General features: G+C 45.3%; 1 protein-coding gene across 2 annotated transcripts in view; it reads right to left on the bottom strand.

The window, feature by feature from the left end:
* Positions 1–18666, bottom strand: part of LOC110509826 (ETS domain-containing transcription factor ERF) — a 101656-nt gene that overhangs the window by 60781 nt on the left and 22209 nt on the right. The gene's annotated exons all lie outside the window — the stretch shown is intronic.

The raw sequence follows: 18666 nt of genomic DNA, 5'->3' as shown, positions 1-18666 counted from the left end.
CCTGTTACTAGTCCTAACCTCCACCAACACTACAACATCCCTATTACTAGTCCTAACCTCCACCAACACTACAACATCCCTGTTACTAGTCCTAACCTCCACCAACACTACAACATCCCTGTTACTAGTCCTAACCTCCACCAACACTACAACATCCCTGTTACTAGTCCTAACCGACACCACCACTACAACATCCCTGTAACTAATCCTAACCTCCACTACAACATCCCTGTTACTAGTCCTAACCTCCACTAACACTACAACATCCATGTTACTAGTCCTAACCTTCACTAACACATCCCTGTTACTAGTCCTAACCTCCACCAACACTACAACATCCCTGTTACTATTCCTAACCTCCACTAACACTACAACATCCCTGTTACTAGTCCTAACCTCCACTAACACTACAACATCCCTGTTACTAGTCCTAACCTACACTAACACATCCCTGTTACTAGTCCTAACCTTCACTAACACTACAACATCCCTGTTACTAGTCCTAACCTACACTAACACATCCCTGTTACTAGTCCTAACCTTCACTAACACTACAACATCCCTGTTACTAGTCCTAACCTACACTAACACATCCCTGTTACTAGTCCTAACCTACACCACCACTACAACATCCCTGTTACTATTCCTAACCTCCACCAACACTACAACATCCCTGTTACTAGTCCTAACCTACACTAACACATCCCTGTTACTAGTTCTAACCTCCACCAACACTAACACATCCCTGTTACTAGTCCTAACCTACACCAACACTACAACATCCCTGTTAACAACACTACAATATCCCTATTACTAGTCCTAACCTCCACCAACAATACAACATGCCTGTTACTAGTCCTAATCTACACCACCACTACAACATCCCTGTTACTAGTCCTAACCTCCACCAACACTACAACATCCCTATTACTAGTCCTAACCTCCACCAACAATACAACATGCCTGTTACTAGTCCTAATCTACACCACCACTACAACATCCCTGTTACTAGTCCTAACCTCCACTAACACTACAACATCCCTGTTACCAACACTACAACATCCCTGTTACTAGTCCTAACCTCCACCAACACTACAACATCCCTATTACTAGTCCTAACCTCCACCAACAATACAACATGCCTGTTACTAGTCCTAATCTACACCACCACTACAACATCCCTGTTACTAGTCCTAACCTCCACCAACACTACAACATCCCTATTACTAGTCCTAACCTCCACCAACAATACAACAAGCCTGTTACTAGTCCTAATCTACACCACCACTACAACATCCCTGTTACTAGTCCTAACCTCCACTAACACTACAACATCCCTGTTACCAACACTACAACATCGCTGTTACTAGTCCTAACCTCCACCAACACTACAACATCCCTATTACTAGTCCTAACCTCCACCAACACTACAACATCCCTGTTACTAGTCCTAACCTCCACCAACACTACAACATCCCTGTTACTAGTCCTAACCTCCACCAACACTACAACATCCCTGTTACTAGTCCTAACCTCCACCAACACTACAACATCCATGTTACTAGTCCTAACCTACACCACCACTACAACATCCCTGTAACTAATCCTAACCTCCACTACAACATCCCTGTTACTAGTCCTAACCTCCACTAACACTACAACATCCCTGTTACTAGTCCTAACCTCCACCAACACTACAACATCCATGTTACTAGTCCTAACCTTCACTAACACATCCCTGTTACTAGTCCTAACCTCCACCAACACTACAACATCCCTGTTACTATTCCTAACCTCCACTAACACTACAACATCCCTGTTACTAGTCCTAACCTCCACTAACACTACAACATCCCTGTTACTAGTCCTAACCTACACTAACACATCCCTGTTACTAGTCCTAACCTCCACTAACACTACAACATCCCTGTTACTAGTCCTAACCTACACTAACACATCCCTGTTACTAGTCCTAACCTTCACTAACACTACAACATCCCTGTTACTAGTCCTAACCTACACTAACCCATCCCTGTTACTAGTCCTAACCTACACCACCACTACAACATCCCTGTTACTAGTCCTAACCTCCACTAACACTACAACATCCCTGTTACTAGTCCTAACCTACACTAACACATCCCTGTTACTAGTCCTAACCTCCACTAACACTACAACATCCCTGTTACTAGTCCTAACCTACACTAACACATCCCTGTTACTAGTCCTAACCTTCACTAACACTACAACATCCCTGTTACTAGTCCTAACCTACACTAACACATCCCTGTTACTAGTCCTAACCTACACCACCACTACAACATCCCTGTTACTATTCCTAACCTCCACCAACACTACAACCTCCCTGTTACTAGTCCTAACCTCCACTAACACTACAACATCCCTGTTACCAACACTACAACATCCCTGTTACTAGTCCTAACCTCCACCAACACTACAACATCCCTATTACTAGTCCTAACCTCCACCAACACTACAACATCCCTGTTACTAGTCCTAACCTCCACCAACACTACAACATCCCTGTTACTAGTCCTAACCTCCACCAACACTACAACATCCCTGTTACTAGTCCTAACCTACACCACCACTACAACATCCCTGTTACTATTCCTAACCTCCACCAACACTACAACCTCCCTGTTACTAGTCCTAACCTCCACTAACACTACAACATCCCTGTTACCAACACTACAACATCCCTGTTACTAGTCCTAACCTCCACCAACACTACAACATCCCTATTACTAGTCCTAACCTCCACCAACACTACAACATCCCTGTTACTAGTCCTAACCTCCACCAACACTACAACATCCCTGTTACTAGTCCTAACCTCCACCAACACTACAACATCCCTGTTACTAGTCCTAACCTACACCACCACTACAACATCCCTGTAACTAATCCTAACCTCCACTACAACATCCCTGTTACTAGTCCTAACCTCCACTAACACTACAACATCCCTGTTACTAGTCCTAACCTCCACCAACACTACAACATCCATGTTACTAGTCCTAACCTTCACTAACACATCCCTGTTACTAGTCCTAACCTCCACCAACACTACAACATCCCTGTTACTATTCCTAACCTCCACTAACACTACAACATCCCTGTTACTAGTCCTAACCTCCACTAACACTGCAACATCCCTGTTACTAGTCCTAACCTCCACCAACAATACAACATGCCTGTTACTAGTCCTAATCTACACCACCACTACAACATCCCTGTTACTAGTCCTAACCTCCACTAACACTACAACATCCCTGTTACCAACACTACAACATCGCTGTTACTAGTCCTAACCTCCACCAACACTACAACATCCCTATTACTAGTCCTAACCTCCACCAACACTACAACATCCCTGTTACTAGTCCTAACCTCCACCAACACTACAACATCCCTGTTACTAGTCCTAACCTCCACCAACACTACAACATCCCTGTTACTAGTCCTAACCTCCACCAACACTACAACATCCATGTTACTAGTCCTAACCTACACCACCACTACAACATCCCTGTAACTAATCCTAACCTCCACTACAACATCCCTGTTACTAGTCCTAACCTCCACTAACACTACAACATCCCTGTTACTAGTCCTAACCTCCACCAACACTACAACATCCATGTTACTAGTCCTAACCTTCACTAACACATCCCTGTTACTAGTCCTAACCTCCACCAACACTACAACATCCCTGTTACTATTCCTAACCTCCACTAACACTACAACATCCCTGTTACTAGTCCTAACCTCCACTAACACTACAACATCCCTGTTACTAGTCCTAACCTACACTAACACATCCCTGTTACTAGTCCTAACCTCCACTAACACTACAACATCCCTGTTACTAGTCCTAACCTACACTAACACATCCCTGTTACTAGTCCTAACCTTCACTAACACTACAACATCCCTGTTACTAGTCCTAACCTACACTAACACATCCCTGTTACTAGTCCTAACCTACACCACCACTACAACATCCCTGTTACTAGTCCTAACCTCCACTAACACTACAACATCCCTGTTACTAGTCCTAACCTCCACTAACACTACAACATCCCTGTTACTAGTCCTAACCTACACTAACACATCCCTGTTACTAGTCCTAACCTTCACTAACACTACAACATCCCTGTTACTAGTCCTAACCTACACTAACACATCCCTGTTACTAGTCCTAACCTACACCACCACTACAACATCCCTGTTACTATTCCTAACCTCCACCAACACTACAACCTCCCTGTTACTAGTCCTAACCTCCACTAACACTACAACATCCCTGTTACCAACACTACAACATCCCTGTTACTAGTCCTAACCTCCACCAACACTACAACCTCCCTGTTACTAGTCCTAACCTCCACTAACACTACAACATCCCTGTTACCAACACTACAACATCCCTGTTACTAGTCCTAACCTCCACCAACACTACAACATCCCTGTTACTAGTCCTAACCTCCACCAACACTACAACATCCCTGTTACTAGTCCTAACCTCCACCAACACTACAACATCCCTGTTACTAGTCCTAACCTACACCACCACTACAACATCCCTGTTACTATTCCTAACCTCCACCAACACTACAACCTCCCTGTTACTAGTCCTAACCTCCACTAACACTACAACATCCCTGTTACCAACACTACAACATCCCTGTTACTAGTCCTAACCTCCACCAACACTACAACATCCCTATTACTAGTCCTAACCTCCACCAACACTACAACATCCCTGTTACTAGTCCTAACCTCCACCAACACTACAACATCCCTGTTACTAGTCCTAACCTCCACCAACACTACAACATCCCTGTTACTAGTCCTAACCTACACCACCACTACAACATCCCTGTAACTAATCCTAACCTCCACTACAACATCCCTGTTACTAGTCCTAACCTCCACTAACACTACAACATCCCTGTTACTAGTCCTAACCTCCACCAACACTACAACATCCATGTTACTAGTCCTAACCTTCACTAACACATCCCTGTTACTAGTCCTAACCTCCACCAACACTACAACATCCCTGTTACTATTCCTAACCTCCACTAACACTACAACATCCCTGTTACTAGTCCTAACCTCCACTAACACTACAACATCCCTGTTACTAGTCCTAACCTACACTAACACATCCCTGTTACTAGTCCTAACCTTCACTAACACTACAACATCCCTGTTACTAGTCCTAACCTACACTAACACATCCCTGTTACTAGTCCTAACCTTCACTAACACTACAACATCCCTGTTACTAGTCCTAACCTCCACCAACACTACAACATCCCTGTTACTAGTCCTAACCTCCACTAACACTACAACATCCCTGTTACTAGTCCTAACCTCCACCAACACTACAACATCCATGTTACTAGTCCTAACCTTCACTAACACATCCCTGTTACTAGTCCTAACCTCCACCAACACTACAACATCCCTGTTACTAGTCCTAACCTACACAAACACATCCCTGTTACTAGTCCTAACCTTCACTAACACTACAACATCCCTGTTACTAGTCCTAACCTACACTAACACATCCCTGTTACTAGTCCTAACCTACACCACCACTACAACATCCCTGTTACTAGTCCTAACCTCCACTAACACTACAACATCCCTGTTACTAGTCCTAACCTACACTAACACATCCCTGTTACTAGTCCTAACCTCCACTAACACTACAACATCCCTGTTACTAGTCCTAACCTACACTAACACATCCCTGTTACTAGTCCTAACCTTCACTAACACTACAACATCCCTGTGACTAGTCCTAATCTCTACCAACACTACAACATCCCTGTGACTAGTCCTAACCTCCACCAACACTACAACATCCCTGTTACTAGTCCTAACCTCCACCAACACTACAACATCCCTGTGACTAGTCCTAACCTCCACCAACACTACAACATCCCTGTTACTACTCCTAACCTCCACCAACACTACAACATCCCTGTTACTAGTCCTAACCTCCACCAACACTAACACATCCCTGTTACTAGTCCTAACCTCCACCAACACTACAACATCCCTATTACTAGTCCTAACCTCCACCAACACTACAACATCCCTGTTACTAGTCCTAACCTCCACCAACACTACAACATCCCTGTTACTAGTCCTAACCTCCACCAACACTACAACATCCCTGTTACTAGTCCTAACCGACACCACCACTACAACATCCCTGTAACTAATTCTAACCTCCACTACAACATCCCTGTTACTAGTCCTAACCTCCACCAACACTACAACATCCCTGTTACTATTCCTAACCTCCACTAACACTACAACATCCCTGTTACTAGTCCTAACCTCCACTAACACTACAACATCCCTGTTACTAGTCCTAACCTACACTAACACATCCCTGTTACTAGTCCTAACCTTCACTAACACTACAACATCCCTGTTACTAGTCCTAACCTACACTAACACATCCCTGTTACTAGTCCTAACCTTCACTAACACTACAACATCCCTGTTACTAGTCCTAACCTACACTAACACTACAACATCCCTGTTACTAGTCCTAACCTACACTAACACATCCCTGTTACTAGTCCTAACCTACACCACCACTACAACATCCCTGTTACTATTCCTAACCTCCACCAACACTACAACATCCCTGTTACTAGTCCTAACCTACACTAACACATCCCTGTTACTAGTTCTAACCTCCACCAACACTAACACATCCCTGTTACTAGTCCTAACCTACACCAACACTACAACATCCCTGTTAACAACACTACAATATCCCTATTACTAGTCCTAACCTCCACCAACAATACAACATGCCTGTTACTAGTCCTAATCTACACCACCACTACAACATCCCTGTTACTAGTCCTAACCTCCACCAACACTACAACATCCCTATTACTAGTCCTAACCTCCACCAACAATACAACATGCCTGTTACTAGTCCTAATCTACACCACCACTACAACATCCCTGTTACTAGTCCTAACCTCCACTAACACTACAACATCCCTGTTACCAACACTACAACATCCCTGTTACTAGTCCTAACCTCCACCAACACTACAACATCCCTATTACTAGTCCTAACCTCCACCAACAATACAACATGCCTGTTACTAGTCCTAATCTACACCACCACTACAACATCCCTGTTACTAGTCCTAACCTCCACCAACACTACAACATCCCTATTACTAGTCCTAACCTCCACCAACAATACAACATGCCTGTTACTAGTCCTAATCTACACCACCACTACAACATCCCTGTTACTAGTCCTAACCTCCACTAACACTACAACATCCCTGTTACCAACACTACAACATCGCTGTTACTAGTCCTAACCTCCACCAACACTACAACATCCCTATTACTAGTCCTAACCTCCACCAACACTACAACATCCCTGTTACTAGTCCTAACCTCCACCAACACTACAACATCCCTGTTACTAGTCCTAACCTCCACCAACACTACAACATCCCTGTTACTAGTCCTAACCTCCACCAACACTACAACATCCATGTTACTAGTCCTAACCTACACCACCACTACAACATCCCTGTAACTAATCCTAACCTCCACTACAACATCCCTGTTACTAGTCCTAACCTCCACTAACACTACAACATCCCTGTTACTAGTCCTAACCTCCACCAACACTACAACATCCATGTTACTAGTCCTAACCTTCACTAACACATCCCTGTTACTAGTCCTAACCTCCACCAACACTACAACATCCCTGTTACTATTCCTAACCTCCACTAACACTACAACATCCCTGTTACTAGTCCTAACCTCCACTAACACTACAACATCCCTGTTACTAGTCCTAACCTACACTAACACATCCCTGTTACTAGTCCTAACCTCCACTAACACTACAACATCCCTGTTACTAGTCCTAACCTACACTAACACATCCCTGTTACTAGTCCTAACCTTCACTAACACTACAACATCCCTGTTACTAGTCCTAACCTACACTAACACATCCCTGTTACTAGTCCTAACCTACACCACCACTACAACATCCCTGTTACTAGTCCTAACCTCCACTAACACTACAACATCCCTGTTACTAGTCCTAACCTACACTAACACATCCCTGTTACTAGTCCTAACCTCCACTAACACTACAACATCCCTGTTACTAGTCCTAACCTACACTAACACATCCCTGTTACTAGTCCTAACCTTCACTAACACTACAACATCCCTGTTACTAGTCCTAACCTACACTAACACATCCCTGTTACTAGTCCTAACCTACACCACCACTACAACATCCCTGTTACTATTCCTAACCTCCACCAACACTACAACCTCCCTGTTACTAGTCCTAACCTCCACTAACACTACAACATCCCTGTTACCAACACTACAACATCCCTGTTACTAGTCCTAACCTCCACCAACACTACAACATCCCTATTACTAGTCCTAACCTCCACCAACACTACAACATCCCTGTTACTAGTCCTAACCTCCACCAACACTACAACATCCCTGTTACTTGTCCTAACCTCCACCAACACTACAACATCCCTGTTACTAGTCCTAACCTACACCACCACTACAACATCCCTGTTACTATTCCTAACCTCCACCAACACTACAACCTCCCTGTTACTAGTCCTAACCTCCACTAACACTACAACATCCCTGTTACCAACACTACAACATCCCTGTTACTAGTCCTAACCTCCACCAACACTACAACATCCCTATTACTAGTCCTAACCTCCACCAACACTACAACATCCCTGTTACTAGTCCTAACCTCCACCAACACTACAACATCCCTGTTACTAGTCCTAACCTCCACCAACACTACAACATCCCTGTTACTAGTCCTAACCTACACCACCACTACAACATCCCTGTAACTAATCCTAACCTCCACTACAACATCCCTGTTACTAGTCCTAACCTCCACTAACACTACAACATCCCTGTTACTAGTCCTAACCTCCACCAACACTACAACATCCATGTTACTAGTCCTAACCTTCACTAACACATCCCTGTTACTAGTCCTAACCTCCACCAACACTACAACATCCCTGTTACTATTCCTAACCTCCACTAACACTACAACATCCCTGTTACTAGTCCTAACCTCCACTAACACTGCAACATCCCTGTTACTAGTCCTAACCTCCACCAACAATACAACATGCCTGTTACTAGTCCTAATCTACACCACCACTACAACATCCCTGTTACTAGTCCTAACCTCCACTAACACTACAACATCCCTGTTACCAACACTACAACATCGCTGTTACTAGTCCTAACCTCCACCAACACTACAACATCCCTATTACTAGTCCTAACCTCCACCAACACTACAACATCCCTGTTACTAGTCCTAACCTCCACCAACACTACAACATCCCTGTTACTAGTCCTAACCTCCACCAACACTACAACATCCCTGTTACTAGTCCTAACCTCCACCAACACTACAACATCCATGTTACTAGTCCTAACCTACACCACCACTACAACATCCCTGTAACTAATCCTAACCTCCACTACAACATCCCTGTTACTAGTCCTAACCTCCACTAACACTACAACATCCCTGTTACTAGTCCTAACCTCCACCAACACTACAACATCCATGTTACTAGTCCTAACCTTCACTAACACATCCCTGTTACTAGTCCTAACCTCCACCAACACTACAACATCCCTGTTACTATTCCTAACCTCCACTAACACTACAACATCCCTGTTACTAGTCCTAACCTCCACTAACACTACAACATCCCTGTTACTAGTCCTAACCTACACTAACACATCCCTGTTACTAGTCCTAACCTCCACTAACACTACAACATCCCTGTTACTAGTCCTAACCTACACTAACACATCCCTGTTACTAGTCCTAACCTTCACTAACACTACAACATCCCTGTTACTAGTCCTAACCTACACTAACACATCCCTGTTACTAGTCCTAACCTACACCACCACTACAACATCCCTGTTACTAGTCCTAACCTCCACTAACACTACAACATCCCTGTTACTAGTCCTAACCTCCACTAACACTACAACATCCCTGTTACTAGTCCTAACCTACACTAACACATCCCTGTTACTAGTCCTAACCTTCACTAACACTACAACATCCCTGTTACTAGTCCTAACCTACACTAACACATCCCTGTTACTAGTCCTAACCTACACCACCACTACAACATCCCTGTTACTATTCCTAACCTCCACCAACACTACAACCTCCCTGTTACTAGTCCTAACCTCCACTAACACTACAACATCCCTGTTACCAACACTACAACATCCCTGTTACTAGTCCTAACCTCCACCAACACTACAACATCCCTATTACTAGTCCTAACCTCCACCAACACTACAACATCCCTGTTACTAGTCCTAACCTCCACCAACACTACAACATCCCTGTTACTAGTCCTAACCTCCACCAACACTACAACATCCCTGTTACTAGTCCTAACCTACACCACCACTACAACATCCCTGTTACTATTCCTAACCTCCACCAACACTACAACCTCCCTGTTACTAGTCCTAACCTCCACTAACACTACAACATCCCTGTTACCAACACTACAACATCCCTGTTACTAGTCCTAACCTCCACCAACACTACAACATCCCTATTACTAGTCCTAACCTCCACCAACACTACAACATCCCTGTTACTAGTCCTAACCTCCACCAACACTACAACATCCCTGTTACTAGTCCTAACCTCCACCAACACTACAACATCCCTGTTACTAGTCCTAACCTACACCACCACTACAACATCCCTGTAACTAATCCTAACCTCCACTACAACATCCCTGTTACTAGTCCTAACCTCCACTAACACTACAACATCCCTGTTACTAGTCCTAACCTCCACCAACACTACAACATCCATGTTACTAGTCCTAACCTTCACTAACACATCCCTGTTACTAGTCCTAACCTCCACCAACACTACAACATCCCTGTTACTATTCCTAACCTCCACTAACACTACAACATCCCTGTTACTAGTCCTAACCTCCACTAACACTACAACATCCCTGTTACTAGTCCTAACCTACACTAACACATCCCTGTTACTAGTCCTAACCTTCACTAACACTACAACATCCCTGTTACTAGTCCTAACCTACACTAACACATCCCTGTTACTAGTCCTAACCTTCACTAACACTACAACATCCCTGTTACTAGTCCTAACCTCCACCAACACTACAACATCCCTGTTACTAGTCCTAACCTCCACTAACACTACAACATCCCTGTTACTAGTCCTAACCTCCACCAACACTACAACATCCATGTTACTAGTCCTAACCTTCACTAACACATCCCTGTTACTAGTCCTAACCTCCACCAACACTACAACATCCCTGTTACTATTCCTAACCTCCACTAACACTACAACATCCCTGTTACTAGTCCTAACCTCCACTAACACTACAACATCCCTGTTACTAGTCCTAACCTACACTAACACATCCCTGTTACTAGTCCTAACCTCCACTAACACTACAACATCCCTGTTACTAGTCCTAACCTACACTAACACATCCCTGTTACTAGTCCTAACCTTCACTAACACTACAACATCCCTGTTACTAGTCCTAACCTACACTAACACATCCCTGTTACTAGTCCTAACCTACACCACCACTACAACATCCCTGTTACTAGTCCTAACCTCCACTAACACTACAACATCCCTGTTACTAGTCCTAACCTACACTAACACATCCCTGTTACTAGTCCTAACCTCCACTAACACTACAACATCCCTGTTACTAGTCCTAACCTACACTAACACATCCCTGTTACTAGTCCTAACCTTCACTAACACTACAACATCCCTGTTACTAGTCCTAACCTACACTAACACATCCCTGTTACTAGTCCTAACCTACACCACCACTACAACATCCCTGTTACTATTCCTAACCTCCACCAACACTACAACCTCCCTGTTACTAGTCCTAACCTCCACTAACACTACAACATCCCTGTTACCAACACTACAACATCCCTGTTACTAGTCCTAACCTCCACCAACACTACAACATCCCTATTACTAGTCCTAACCTCCACCAACACTACAACATCCCTGTTACTAGTCCTAACCTCCACCAACACTACAACATCCCTGTTACTAGTCCTAACCTCCACCAACACTACAACATCCCTGTTACTAGTCCTAACCTACACCACCACTACAACATCCCTGTTACTATTCCTAACCTCCACCAACACTACAACCTCCCTGTTACTAGTCCTAACCTCCACTAACACTACAACATCCCTGTTACCAACACTACAACATCCCTGTTACTAGTCCTAACCTCCACCAACACTACAACATCCCTATTACTAGTCCTAACCTCCACCAACACTACAACATCCCTGTTACTAGTCCTAACCTCCACCAACACTACAACATCCCTGTTACTAGTCCTAACCTCCACCAACACTACAACATCCCTGTTACTAGTCCTAACCTACACCACCACTACAACATCCCTGTAACTAATCCTAACCTCCACTACAACATCCCTGTTACTAGTCCTAACCTCCACTAACACTACAACATCCCTGTTACTAGTCCTAACCTCCACCAACACTACAACATCCATGTTACTAGTCCTAACCTTCACTAACACATCCCTGTTACTAGTCCTAACCTCCACCAACACTACAACATCCCTGTTACTATTCCTAACCTCCACTAACACTACAACATCCCTGTTACTAGTCCTAACCTCCACTAACACTACAACATCCCTGTTACTAGTCCTAACCTACACTAACACATCCCTGTTACTAGTCCTAACCTTCACTAACACTACAACATCCCTGTTACTAGTCCTAACCTACACTAACACATCCCTGTTACTAGTCCTAACCTTCACTAACACTACAACATCCCTGTTACTAGTCCTAACCTACACCACCACTACAACATCCCTGTTACTATTCCTAACCTCCACCAACACTACAACATCCCTGTTACTAGTCCTAACCTCCACTAACACTACAACATCCCTGTTACTAGTCCTAACCTACACTAACACATCCCTGTTACTAGTCCTAACCTACACTAACACATCCCTGTTACTAGACCTAACCTACACTAACACATCCCTGTTACCAGTCCTAACCTCCATTAACACTACAACATCCCTGTTACTAGTCCTAACCTACACTAACACATCCCTGTTACCAGTCCTAACCTCCATTAACACTACAACATCCCTGTTACTAGTCTTAACCTCCACCAACACTACAATATCCCTATTACTAGTCCTAACCTCCAACAACACTACAATATCCCTGTTACTAGTCCTAACCTCCAACAACACTACAACATCCCTGTTACTAGTCCTAACCTACACATCCCTGTTACTAGTCCTAACCTACACTAACACATCCCTGTTACCAGTCCTAACCTCCACTAACACTACAACATCCCTGTTACTAGTCCTAACCTCAACCAACACTACAACATCCCTGTTACTAGTCCTAACCTCCACTAACACTACAACATCCCTGTTACTAGTCCTAACCTCCACCAACACTACAACATCCCTGTTACTAGTCCTAACCTCCACTAACACTACAACATCCCTGTTACTAGTCCTAACCTCCACCAACACTACAACATCCCTGTTACTAGTCCTAACCTCCACTAACACTACAACATCCCTGTTACTAGTCCTAACCTACACTAACAACACTACAGCAAAAAGCCTGTCCACTGTCAGACAGTGACTGATACATTTTATCTACCACAACAACCTGTGGAATCCTTATCCTAATGTACTCCCACCACCTATCCATCCATCCATCCATGCATCACACCACTCTACAATCTACAATAACACAACCGATTAATTGGGGCCGATTTCAAGTTTTCATAACAATCGGAAATCGGTATTTTATGGCACCTTTTACACGTTTATTTAATGTTAATTTAACTAGGCAAGTCAGTTAAGAACACATTCTTATTTTCAACGACAGCCTAGGAACGGTGGGTTAACTGCCTCGTTCAGGGACAGAAAGACAGATTTTCACCTTGTTAGCTCGGGGAATCCAATCTTGCAACCTTACATTTAACTAGTCCAACGCTATAACGACCTGCCTCTTTCTCGTTGTACTCCACAAGGAGACTGCCTGTTACGCAAATGCAGTAAGCCAAGGTAAGTTGCTAGCTAACATTAAACTTATCTTATATAAAACAATCAATCATAATCACTAGTTAACTACACATGGTTGATGATATTACTAGATATTATCTAGCGTGTCCTGCGTTGCGTATAATCTGACTGAGCATACAAGCATACAAGTATCTAAGTATCTGACTGAGCAGTGGTAGGCAGAAGGAGGCGTGTAAACATGAATTCAAACAGCACTTTCTTTGCATTTTGCCAGCAGGTTTTCGTTGTGCGTCAAGCATTGCGCTGTTTATGACTTCAAGCCTATCAACTCCCGAGATGAGGCTGGTGTAACCGAAGTGAAATGGCTGGCTAGTTAGCGCGCGCTAATAGCGTTTCAAACATCACTCGCTCTGAGCCTTGGAGTGGTTATTCCCCTTGCTCTGTATGGGTAACGCTGCTTCGAGGGTGGCTGTTGTCGATGTGTTGCTGGTTCGAGCCCAGGGAGGAGCGAGGAGAGGGACGGAAGCTATACTGTTACACTGGCAATACTAAAGTGCCTATAAGAACATCCAATAGTCAAAGGTTAATGAAATACAAATGGTATAGAGGGAAATAGTCCTATAATAACTATAACCTAAAACTTCTTACCTGGGAATATTGAAGACTCATGTTAAAAGGAACCACCAGCTTTCAAATGTTCTCATGTTCTGAGCAAGGAACTGAAACGTTAGCTTTCTTACATGTTTTTGCATTATTTAAAACAAATTTAACATGTTTCATTATTTATTTGAGGCTAAATTGATTGTATTGATGTATTATATTAAGTTAAAATAAGTGTTCATTCAGTATTGTTGTAATTGTCATTATTACAGATTAAATCGGTATCGGCGTTGAAAAATCCTAATCAGTCGACCTCTAGTACAGACTGCAGCATCTAACCCTCTGTAAGGTCACCACAACACAGTACAGACTGCAGCATCTAACCCTCTGTAAGGTCACCACACCACAGTACAGACTGCAGCATCTAACCCTCTGTAAGGTCACCACACCACAGTACAGACTTCAGCATCTAACCCTCTGTAAGGTCACCACACCACAACAGAGTACAGACTGCAGCATCTAACCCTCTGTAAGGTCACCACACCACACCACAGTACAGACTTCAGCATCTAACCCTCTGTAAGGTCACCACAACACAGTACAGACTGCAGCATCTAACCCTCTGTAAGGTCACCACACCACACCACAGTACAGACTTCAGCATCTAACCCTCTGTAAGGTCACCACAACACAGTACAGACTGCAGCATCTAACCCTCTGTAAGGTCACCACACCACACCACAACACAGTACAGACTGCAGCATCTAACCCTCTGTAAGGTCACCACAACACAGTACAGACTGCAGCATCTAACCCTCTGTAAGGTCACCACACCACACCACAACACAGTACAGACTGCAGCATCTAACCCTCTGTAAGGTCACCACAACACAGTACAGACTGCAGCATCTAACCCTCTGTAAGGTCACCACAACACAGTACAGACTGCAGCATCTAACCCTCTGTAAGGTCACCACACCACAGTACAGACTGCAGCATCTAACCCTCTGTAAGGTCACCACACCACAGTACAGACTTCAGCATCTAACCCTCTGTAAGGTCACCACAACACAGTACAGACTGCAGCATCTAACCCTCTGTAAGGTCACCACACCACACCACAGTACAGACTTCAGCATCTAACCCTCTGTAAGGTCACCACAACACAGTACAGACTGCAGCATCTAACCCTCTGTAAGGTCACCACACCACACCACAGTACAGACTTCAGCATCTAACCCTCTGTAAGGTCACCACACCACAACACAACACAGTACAGACTGCAGCATCTAACCCTCTGTAAGGTCACCACACCACAACACAACACAGTACAGACTGCAGCATCTAACCCTCTAAGGTCACCACACCACACCACAACACAGTACAGACTGCAGCATCTAACCCTCTGTAAGGTCACCACACCACAACACAGTACAGACTGCAGCATCTAACCCTCTGTAAGGTCACCACACCACAACACAGTACAGACTGCAGCATCTAACCCTGTAAGGTCACCACACCACAGTACAGACTTCAGCATCTAACCCTCTGTAAGGTCACCACAACACAGTACAGATTTCAGCATCTAACCCTCTGTAAGGTCACCACACCACACCACAACACAGTACAGATTTCAGCATCTAACCCTCTGTAAGGTCACCACACCACACCACAACACAGTACAGATTTCAGCATCTAACCCTCTGTAAGGTCACCACAACACAGTACATATTTCAGCATCTAACCCTCTGTAAGGTCACCACACCACAACACAGTACAGACTGCAGCATCTAACCCTCTGTAAGGTCACCACAACACAGTACAGATTTCAGCATCTAACCCTCTGTAAGGTCACCACAACACAGTACAGACTGCAGCATCTAACCCTGTAAGGTCACCACAGTACAGACTTCAGCATCTAACCCTCTGTAAGGTCACCACAACACAGTACAGATTTCAGCATCTAACCCTCTGTAAGGTCACCACACCACAACACAGTACAGACTGCAGCATCTAACCCTGTAAGGTCACCACACCACAACGCAGTACAGACTGCAGCATCTAACCCTCTGTAAGGTCACCACACCACAACACAACACAGTACAGACTGCAGCATCTAGCTCTACACTCACAGCAAACATCTGTCTGTCTGTGTGTGTGTGACAGAACATACACCAATTGATACCAGCAAATCTGGAAGTTACCCTTCACCCACAAACACACAATTCTGAACCAACACACAGTCACACACACTTCTCTCCCCTCCATGCCTGCAGCCACACACAAAGAGCAGAGAGACTGACACACATGAAGACATACACCCACACACCAGGGACACAACTGGTACACACACGACACAAGCAGACAGAACACAGACACAACACCACGCACAGGGAGCCCACCCACACACACCCACACACACCTGCACTGGAACACAGAAATCCACGCCACCAATGCTGTGACTCAATGGCTTGCCACAGTGCACTGTTGTTGCCAGCAACACAAAGCCTACACACACACCACCTCCCCCCTTTCTCCACCTCTCTCCCAGCCAGAGCCCAGACACAAAGACACACACACCTTACATCAACTATACCACGGCCAGGTTAAGTGAGCCCGGGGCTGCTCACACACACCACCTAAACACCTAGGCTAAGTCAGGCGACCTGACTAACGCCAGTGAGAACGGGCGGGAGAAAGTATGTGGAGCGAGAGTGTCTCCATCCCCATCCCTCCCTTCCTCTCTCCCCCATCATCTCTCTCTCCCCCCATCCCTCACTCTCCACCCCCATCCCTCACTCTCCACCCCCATCCCTCACTCTCCACCCCCATCCCTCACTCTCCACCCCATCCCTCACTCGCCACCCCATCCCTCACTCGCCACCCCATCCCTCTCTCCCTCTCTCCCCCCATCCCTCACTCTCCACCCCCATCCCTCACTCTTCACCCCCATCCCTCCCTCTCCACCCCCATCCCTCCCTCTCCACCCCCATCCCTCCCTCTCCACCCCATCCCTCACTCTCCACCCCCATCCCTCACTCTCCACCCCCATCCCTCACTCTCCACCCCCATCCCTCACTCTCCACCCCCATCCCTCCCTCTCCACCCCCATCCCTCCCTCTCCACCCCATCCCTCACTCTCCACCCCCATCCCTCACTCTCCACCCCCATCCCTCACTCTCCACCCCCATCCCTCACTCTCCACCCCCATCCCTCACTCTCCACCCCCATCCCTCACTCGCCACCCCATCCCTCACTCGCCACCCCATCCCTCACTCGCCACCCCATCCCTCTCTCCCTCTCTCCCCCCATCCCTCACTCTCCACCCCCATCCCTCACTCTTCACCCCCATCCCTCCCTCTCCACCCCCATCCCTCCCTCTCCACCCCATCCCTCACTCTCCACCCCCATCCCTCACTCTCCACCCCCATCCCTCACTCTCCACCCCCATCCCTCACTCTCCACCCCATCCCTCACTCGCCACCCCATCCCTCACTCGCCACCCCATCCCTCTCTCCCTCTCTCCCCCCATCCCTCATTCTCCACCCCATCCCTCCCTTCCTCTCTCTCCCCCCTTCCTCTCTCTCTCCCCCCATCTCTCACTCTCCACCCCATCCCTCCCCCCTCTCTCCCATTCAAGGGCTTTATTGGCATGGGAAACATATGTTAACATTGCCAAAGCAAGTGTAGATAAGTAGATAATAAACAAAAGTGAAATTGTGGAATTGTGATACAGTAAATTATAAGTGACATAATCTGTCTGTAAACAACTGTTGGAAAAATTACTTGTGTCATGCACAAAGTAGATGTCCTAATCGACTTGCCA

The sequence above is a fragment of the Oncorhynchus mykiss genome, chromosome 3 (assembly GCF_057628025.1).
Source record: "Oncorhynchus mykiss isolate SJ-2025 chromosome 3, ASM5762802v1, whole genome shotgun sequence".
In the NCBI taxonomy this organism is placed as follows: domain Eukaryota; kingdom Metazoa; phylum Chordata; class Actinopteri; order Salmoniformes; family Salmonidae; genus Oncorhynchus; species Oncorhynchus mykiss.
This window is presented reverse-complemented; position numbering and strand designations above follow the sequence as displayed.